This window comes from Petaurus breviceps, unplaced genomic scaffold, assembly GCF_028583685.1.
Source record: "Petaurus breviceps papuanus isolate PSGF00001 unplaced genomic scaffold, PetGlider_PUasm1.0 90515, whole genome shotgun sequence".
Taxonomy (NCBI): Eukaryota; Metazoa; Chordata; class Mammalia; order Diprotodontia; family Petauridae; genus Petaurus; species Petaurus breviceps.
The window spans coordinates 4238780-4248334 of NW_027187269.1; the positions used below are offsets into that span (position 1 = coordinate 4238780).

The 9555-nt window shown below is 36.2% G+C and overlaps 1 protein-coding gene and 1 long non-coding RNA gene across 2 annotated transcripts in view; one reads left to right on the forward strand and one right to left on the reverse strand.

The window, feature by feature from the left end:
- The window catches only part of ARHGAP6 (Rho GTPase activating protein 6), a 703646-nt gene that overhangs the window by 310108 nt on the left and 383983 nt on the right, over positions 1-9555 (forward strand). The window lies entirely within an intron of this gene.
- Positions 1-9555, reverse strand: part of LOC138142071 (uncharacterized) — a 123020-nt gene that overhangs the window by 64486 nt on the left and 48979 nt on the right. The window contains exon 2 of the long non-coding RNA XR_011163338.1: positions 8904-9024. This is a non-coding gene — a long non-coding RNA (uncharacterized lncRNA). The remainder of the gene's footprint in view (positions 1-8903; positions 9025-9555) is intronic.

A 9555-nucleotide genomic window follows, 5' to 3' on the forward strand; every position in this document is an offset into this window, starting at 1 on the left:
AGAGAGAGAGAGAGAGAGAGAGAGAGAGAGAGAGAGAGAGAGAGAGAAGGAAGGAAGGAAGGAAGGAAGGAAGGAAGGAAGGAAGGAAGGAAGGAAGGAAGGAAGGAAGGAAGGAAGGAAGGAAGGAAAAACCAGTAAAGGAAACTGAGAAGTAAATGCCTGAGAGATAGAGGGAGAATCAGAAGAGTATAGCATTATAGAAAAATTATGAGAAAAGCTTTCTATATTGTCTTTATGACTATTAATTCCTTTAAGATAACTAGTCACATCATAAGCTAGAACTTATAGAATTTAGCCAAGACACCAAATTTTAGCTCAGGGGATTGATTGATTAGTAATAAGAGAATTTCTGAATCAGCTTTATTTACTTAAGATGAATATGTCAAATAACCAGATATAGATCTGGTGCTAAGGGTCAGTTTATAAATTTCAGCTTTATCCCCGGTGTTTATTGCCCAGTTTATAATGTTACATTATGCAGATCATCCTCTTTCTCCCCTTCTGATATCTGTTCTTTGATTTGCAAATCTTTATCTTCCCATTTGGCCCTCTGTAGAATTCCATCTATCTGTCCTGCTAAGGTAACAAAGACCTACATAAGATTGCTGAAAATGGCTGCTAAGGATCCATTGGTTTTTGCTCCAAACACATAATAAGCTGATAATTAAAATGTCTCTTCTTGTGACTCCTTGGACAAGATTTAAGGCAGAAGCCAGGAAAGAAGAGTTTAAAGAGAGAAGAGATCATTTGCAGTGACAACAGTTTTAAAGGCAAAGGAAAACAAAAACAAAAACAAAAACAAAGGGTAACAAAGTTATTCATGACTTTCAAGGACATGAATAGTCCTTTTAGTGAGCACAGGAGGTAGATTGCAAAGTTTGAGAGTAAACAGGCAGTGAAGAACTGAAGGTCATAAATGCCTACTATTCTTTTAGGATCTGCCAGTGAAAAGGGGGAGAGAAGACCATACCTTGAAGGTAAAGGAATATTTTGATGTTAGTTTCTTTGTTTCAATTAAAATAGGGGAGGTCTGTGCATTGTTGTAAGCCTTGGGAGAGAGATTGATGATGCAATATAGAAAATATATACTTAATGGAGCAAAGTCTTAGATATGTCTGGGAGGGAGAGAATCAATGGTATGTGAAAAAGTAAGTTTAGCAGATGGGCTAGGAAATTGAATGATTTCTACATAAATTCTCACACAGAAAGAGTCACATAAAGAAGCATTTTTGGAGGATGGGAGCTAGAACCTTTTAATGTGTTTAGCACCACAATGTTATTAAACACAAAATAAAAATGAAAATCATCTGGATAGACCCTAACATCTCAGCTAAGTATTTAAAGAAGGGGAAAGAAACACTGATGTAAGAAAAAAAGTTTCCTTTATAGTTAACCCAATATATATTTGCATTTAGAATCCATATATTATTGCAGGGGAGGCAGTATGGTACAGTGGTTAGAGAGATGCCCTTAGAGCCAGGAAGAACTGGGTTTGATGCCTGCCTCTGCCATGTAAGGGCTGTGTGACCCCAGTCAGATTATTTCTCTTCTCAATGCTTTAGCTCTCTAAAGAAACAAGGGAGGAAACAAACATTTATTAAGCTTTTCTCATGAATCAGGCACTGTGCTTAATACTTTACAAATATCATCTCATTCAGTCCTCACAACTGTGGGAGGTAGGTGCTATAATTACAAAACCCATTCTACAGTTGAGTAAATTGAGGCAAATAGAGGTGAAGTGACCAGGGTCACACAACTAGTAAGTGTTTGATCTCAGGTTTTTCTGACTCTAGTTCCTGCCCTCTATTGACTGACTGCAACACCTAGTTATTCTAAGATGAATTGCAGGAAAGGGACCAATTTGAATTGATAGAAGATTTCTCACTGATCACTATACCAATGAAATCAAAGGTCTAGCTAGTCCTTATCCTTTTCCTCATCACCTATATTATTATAGATGTTAGCACCAAAGGGTGCTATTCTCAGAGTCACTACTTGGTTCAATAAATTATGATCATAAAAATGACCAAATTGGAAAATGGCAAACCTGGTCCTTCACATATGAATTATATTTAGATTATACATCCAGGAACAAATGGAATGAATCTGTACTTTGATCTTTTTTTCCCCACAAGATAGAAAGTGTCTACTTAGATTGTGTCAGGCAGACTGGGTGGACAGGACAGGGTTAGGACAGGAAAGCTGTATGTGAAAGCTGGGATGTATTAATCAAACAAATTGATTTCATGGTAGTTATGCTGTCTTACCAGTAGAGAAAATAGAAGTTGTGATGACAGTTGGTTATGTGAAATTTGGTAAATGTAAGAATTTAGTTTGGAAAGAGAAATCTTTTTTTTTCTGTTTAGTCTTAACTTTTTGAAGTTATAAAGAGGTATTGGAAACTAAAAGAACAGTTTGTATACACAATGTTGTCTGCCTCGATTGCTCTCTACTTCTGGCTGAATTCCTAAACCTCATGTGGTATTTTTGTTGAATCTATAGTTCTGTTAGATCTGTGCACTTCATATATAGGAAAATCAGTTTTGGAGTTCATCAAAAACAAATCTATGTGTCTTGAGCCAAAATAAGGATTCAGAACTCCCTTTTGAGGTAAGAGAAATATCCATAACCCATTCAGGAGTTCTTTAAATCTTCTCTGATATTTGTCATAATCCTAGTGATGAGTTTGTAAGTATATAAAAATACTGTATAGGAATTAATGAAAAATACTAGTAAAATGTAGTGAATGGTAAAGACAAAGTTTGAACAAACAAATATAAATGTCAATTCATAAGAAAATAGTGATGCAGGGCGGCTAGGTGACTCAGTGAATAGAGCACCAGCCCTGGAATCAGGAGGACCTGAGTTCAAATTTGGCCTCAGACACTTAACACAAAAACTAGCCTGTGACCTAGGGCAAGTCACTTAAGCCCAATTGTTCTCCAAAAAAAAAAAAGGAAAGGAAATATTGTTGCACCTTGAATTATAAAACTATAAATTTCAAGGAAGTTAAATCAATCCATCAACAGGCATTTATACTATATGCTAAACACTGTGCTAAAGACTGGAGTTACAAAGACAAAAATAAAGAACATCTACCCTCAAGTAGTTTATATTCAATCAGAGTTTACAATTCAAATCTATCTAGCACTTTGTTTATTCTGAATATCTGGCAATAACTTTATATGCTCTTTCTAAATATATCTGATTTTTAAAACCAATTACAATGTGATATGATTCCATGTATAGTGTTTATATATGCATTGATACATATATATGAAAAGTATATGTGTGTGTGTATATACATATATACACACAATACACACACATATAGAATGTGCGTGTTGTTTTAGCAAAACAGTATCCACCAAGAAGAAATTGACAAGTGACTAGAGAGTTTAATTAATCACAAGAATGCAATTTGTCATTTTTTTAATCTGGGAAGATTTATATTTCCCTCATGCAATTTTCCAAATCTGGCAGAATGTCTCCAAGGAATATGTTTAAAAGCCATCTAAACTTTATTTTGAGAGAAAACGCTGAAGATGGTATGACTAACACTTCTGGGGAAGCTATTGTCTTGATTATAGCCATGGAACACATTCTACAGAAACTTCAGTTCTTTCATATAATTTACATAATATATAACACCTCCCTCTCAGGACCTATTTTTCCAATTAACTTCCTGTTTATTCCTATCCAACACAGGAGGAGAATGGTATGGACCATTGAGTCCTTGGAACAAGGTTCAATTGTCAAGTTCTTGTCATCACAAATATTAAGAAATAGTCTTATTTTGTGCTATCACTCAAATATATACTGGGGGTAACATATTATTGAGTAACTGCATTTCATAGAATCATAGAGATTCAGAGTTGGAGGGAACTTCATTGGTCATTTAGTACAATCTTTATGTGAACAGGGATTCTCTCAATCTTAAAAAAAGATAAAAGCAGACTTGGAAATTTTGCTCATCAAACTGAGTTGTTTTATTCACAAAAGCTAATTACTTTCCCTTTTCCTATGATATGTCTCATCATTCAACTTTCATTTGAACACCTCCAATTATTGGAAATTAATTGCTTCCTAAGATACTTTTAGACATCTATAATCACCATTAAAAATTTTCTTTAGTGCCCAAATCTTCATCTCTTAACATTTATCCATTGGTTATACCTCTGCCCTCCAAAACCAATCAGTACAAGCATGATTATACACATGAAGACAGCTATTCAATTGAACAAATCTTTATTAAGTACCTACTAGGTCCAGCAAGTATAGTGGATAAGGTGCTGGACCTGGTGTCAGGAACACTCATCTTCCTGAGTTCAAATCTGGCCTCTGATAGCTGGGTGACCTTGGGTAAGTCACTTACCCTTATTTGTCTCAGTTTCCTTCTCTGTAAAATGAGCTAGAAAAGGAAGTAGCTAATCACTTCATTATCTTTTCCAAGAAAATCCCAAAATGTAGTCATGAAGAGTTAGACACCACTGAAAATAACCAAACAACAACATGTGAAAGGAACCATACTAGATGGTGGGAATACAAAGAGAAAAATAAAATCATCTAGCACTGGAGAAGCGTACCTTATGGAAGCAGAAGCATGTACATGGATATACAGATACAAAATATATGCATTGTAAATACAAAGTAATTGCAGAAAATACATAGCATTCCAACTAGGGAATGACTTTTCCCAGGCCATAGGTAGAAGGTGATATATAAGCTCTACCTTGAAGAAAGACAGATTCTAATAGGAGAGTGTAATGGGAATGTAAATTTTAAAGATCTTCCCTGCCCCTAGGCTAAAGTGCACCTGGAGCCTGGGGTGGGAGGCTTGTTTTTCAGTAGATACTTCTTGATTGGCCAGTGGGTCCAGAAGGTTGTTACATTCTCTGAGCCAGGAGAAGGCTTTATAAGCCCTGATGTGTAGCTTTGTTTTGGGGCTCACTTTGAGAAGTGTTCTGTGATTTGATATGGATTCTGGGAAGCCGTTGTCCAGAGCCCCCTGGCTTTGAAAAACCCAGATGTTAAAACCCAGATGTTGATTTGGTATGGATGTAATGGCTGGACAGTTTGGAAAGCTGTCTATTTGATCTGTTTCTGTCTTGATAATTCTGCCTGTATACTTTGAAGTTTGGGGTGCTGACCTTTTTCCCCTGAACGAGGTAAACTATATATATTTGACTGATTAAAGTAAGCTTGTTAACCCATTTTGAGTTGCTTTCCTTTAACAAAGCAGATCTAAGAACCTGTGTTGGCAGCAAACCCTGAGGAGGCTTGGGGTGCTTGCTGCTACAGAAAGAGACCCTAGTTTATGGAGGGCTCTAAATGTCAGGTTGAGGATTTTTTATTTTATTGAACAGGCAAAAGGGGAGCCACTGAAAATCTTTGTTTAAGCTACATCAGTTTGGTACCTAGGCAAAGCTGCGTGTCCTTTTCCTCCTATTCATCTCTTCTAAAGTTCAAGTATCTATAGTTATTTTAATTGATCCTCATATCACACACCTTCAGGTTTCCTCGTCATCCTGGCCACCCTCTTCAGGATATGCTCCAGCTTGTCAATGTCTTTTAAAAAATGTCAAGTCCAGGAAAGAACAGAGTATTACAGATGGGGTATACTAAGACAGACTACCTTTTGGAATGCATTTAACAGTTTGTTTGATAGCAATGACTTTTGCAAAGATTGGGACTATGTATTTGTCATTCCTTATGACACGCATATATGTCATAATATTTGTCACTAATATTTGACTTTGTTATATTGTCATCTAAATAACTGGTACAGGTTCTGATGGAACTCTCTAATGGATAATCAAAACTTTTGATCACATGTTTCTTTCTGCAGCCTGAAGGTTTTTAAAAGAAAAAGATATTAAATGGCTGCTGCTGCCACCCTTTTAATTACTATCTTTTGAAAACCACCAGTTATGTGTTTGAATCGATTTCCCCTTTTAAAGGAAATGACAAGCCTCAGTTTCAGTTCTAGTAGTATAATTAAAACCAAAAAAATGTTTATAAAAATCAACTCCTTTCTTTTAGATATTATGCCTTTTGTAAAACATAATCAAAGATCACATTTGTTTTCTGAATGCCTTGTCATATCGACTTACTGAGCTTGAGTTCTCATTAAACTAATTAAACCTGTATATCAGGGCTCAACAAACTACCGCCAGAGGGTGAAATACCTCCTGCCTTCAGGCTGCCTTTGTGCTTCTGAGAGCTAAGAATGTATGTCTTTTTAATAAATTTTTAAATGTAATAAAAATTCATTTAAAAATGTAAAAATAATTTTCAGCTTGACTGGATTTGTCCTTTAGGACCTTCATCTACATTTTGCCATATCTTTTTGCCCAAGTGGCACTTCAGTGTTTAAAGAGACATCAAGAAATTACATAATTCCTAACCGATGTTAGTATTGATGAGGATGTGTTTTAAAAAGTACAGTTCTTAAAATTAATTGTTTGACCTTTTGAGAGAATTCTGGGAGAATTTGTTTGTTTGGGCAAGAGGCTAAACTAGAAACTTGTCCCTACTGCAAAGTAGGTAGATTAATGACTTTGAAAGTCAAACTCCATTGTGTGAGTAAGCTTTTCCTCAATGAGATTTATACAGGAGACCTGTGGATGACATATAAACTTTTTTTCTATTTTTAAATTTTAGTACATAAAACAGTGCCTTCTAATTTGAGAGCTTGTATAGGATGTCCAACATTTTTACTTTCTCTAGAAGTAGCTTATTTGGCTAGGAGGATCTGGGCTAAGCTTTCAAAAGGGCTTTACTCTCCTTAAAAGCAAGGACTTTGCAAGTATATGTTAACTCTAATGATAAGTGCAGCAGTACAAGGAGCATATCTGACTGGCAGTTCACATGATTGCTCCAAAAGGAATATGCTATAGGCTTATAGAATCACAGAATTTTAGAATTGCTAGTATTTTATTCGGTTTCAGAATTGTGTTCTTACTGTTGCTTTTGTCATCTCCAAGATAAGCAGGGGGCATAGAGAGAAGACAGAGCTAGACTAAGTCAAAGGAATGGGTGTCAAGTCCTGGTTCTATCTCCAGCTAACGAGATGACTCTTAACAAGATATTTCTCTTTTAAGGGTCTCACTTCTATGAGTCAGGTTTACAGAATCCATGTTTCCAATCTCTGAGGAAGTCAATCCACTTTTCCTTTGAACTCTTGCCCTGGGGCTCAGCAGTTGTGATTGGTGACTGAATGAGTACAGAGTAGCCCACTTGGTCCATTAAATTTAACTGGACCCCTACTCTAGAGACCCTTCTTCACTTTCACATCTCAAACAACTATCTGCCTAGGCCATCTTGTCATCTGCCTTTCCTCTATAGGTCCCATTCCCATCTCCCCTGCTTTCCACTCTGCTTTTCATCTTTTATTCTGGGACCAGTAATCAAATCAGTAGTGCCATTGCTTCTGAAAAGGACATGTCAGTTTCCTGTTCTATGTATCAATTCTCCATCCCTTATTCCTGACTTCCCAGAAAACAAAACAAACAAACAAACAAAAAAACAGCTCCCTTCCCTGGCTACCACTTCCCTATATGTTATATCTTCTATTATAATGTAGTCTCGTTGACATATATCTGTGTGTCTTTGTCTCTATGTCTCTTGCTACATTTCATTCTCTTTCTGTCTCTCTTTTTCTCTGTCTCTCTTTTTCTCTCTCTGTCTCTCTCCCTTTTTTCTCAGAACTTATCACACTCTCTTCCATATAGTAAGTACTTAATAAGTGCTTGTTCATTCATTCATCCATTCATTCTCATGGTATAGTGTAGAGAAGTACAGAATGTTCTGTAGCTTTAATTTCCACCTCTGAAACTTACTGATCAGTACAGGTTTTGGGGCAAATCACTTAATCTCTTAGACAACTCTCTAAGACAAGGGTTTTTAACCCTTTCTGTCGTGTGGACCCCTTTGGAAGTCTGGTTAAGTCTATGGACCCCTTCTCAGAACAATATTTTTAAATGGATGAAACAAAGTACATATAGGGTTACAAGGGCATCTATCTATCTATCTATCTATCTATCTATCTATCTATCTATCTATCTGTCTGTCTGTCTGTCTGTCTGTCTATGTTTTTGTTAAACCTGAGCTTCATCGAACCTAGGCTAAAAAACCCCATGTTGTTGTTCAGTCATGACCCCATGTGGGGTTTTCTTGACAAAGATACTGGAGTGGTTTGTCATTCCCTTCTCCAGCTGATTTTATAGATGAGGAAACTGAGGTGAACATGGTTAAATGACTTGCCCAGGGTCATATGGTTAGTAAGTATACAAAGTCAGATTTCAACTCAGGAAGATTAATCATGATGCTCTATTCACTGTGTCACCTAACTGTCCATTAAGAACCCCCAATAAAACAATATGTTATAGTTACAGAGAAAGCGTTTGCATTGGTGCATCTGAGTTCTCTGTATTAACAAAATCATAGATCCAAGCCCTATCCATTTGCTGAGGAAAGGGGCTTAGACTAGATAATTTTAAAAGTTCTTCTTCGCTCCAATTTTCTGTGATTCTTTAAGTGTTAATCATGTTTATCTTACTAATTTATGCAAAGATGCTGATGTTTAGACATTGGGATATACTACAAATGAGAGTTTTTTTAATTTGTTGTCATGGAAATGACGAGATCTAGGTTCAGATTCTTGTTCTATCACTTAACTAATATGTTAGAGACTTCAAGTAAGTCATCTAATTCTCTCTTGGTTTCCTCACCAGTAAAATGGGGATAATACTGATTTGTAATCTTTAAAGTAAATGTGAAAGTAAGTTATTGTTAAATATACTGATGAGCAATTAAAGGGTGCTAAGATGAGTCTTTTTGGAAGCAACCTGGTATGATAGATAAAGGCCCAGTGAAAAACAAAAATCTGGGTTTATACTTACTAGTTGTGTATCCCTGGGCTGATACTTATGATCTTGAGGTGCCAGACAACTTTCTAACACTTGAGTTGCAGGACAGGTGTTGGTCCACTTTGGTTGAAGGATGGTCCTCATTAAGAGCTCCCTGTAACAATGAAATCATAAATAATGATGATGGTGATGATGATAATTAGCACTTGTATATCACTTTAAGGTTTACAAACACTTTTAAAATACTATCTCACTTTATCCTCGTAATACCCCTGGGAATTAGGTGCTATTATTATCCCCATTTTACAGATGAGAAACTAAGGCAGACTGATTTTAAGTGATTTGCCCAGACTTATTAAGCATCTGAGGCTAGAATTGAACTTGTCTGATTTCAGATCCAGCATTCTATTCACTGTGCCACCTAATTACCTAAAGACAACACAAATTTTCCTCAGAACCTGACACATTATAAGCATTTGATATACACTTAATGCCTAAATGATTGTTTCACTTTGCCAAGTCACACTTTTTTCCTCATCACAAGATCACTACTACTACTCCTACCACCACCACCACTAATTCTACTACGACAACTATTACTACTACCACCATCACCACCACCACCACCACCACCACCACTACTACTACTACTACTACTACTACTACTACTACTACTACTACTACT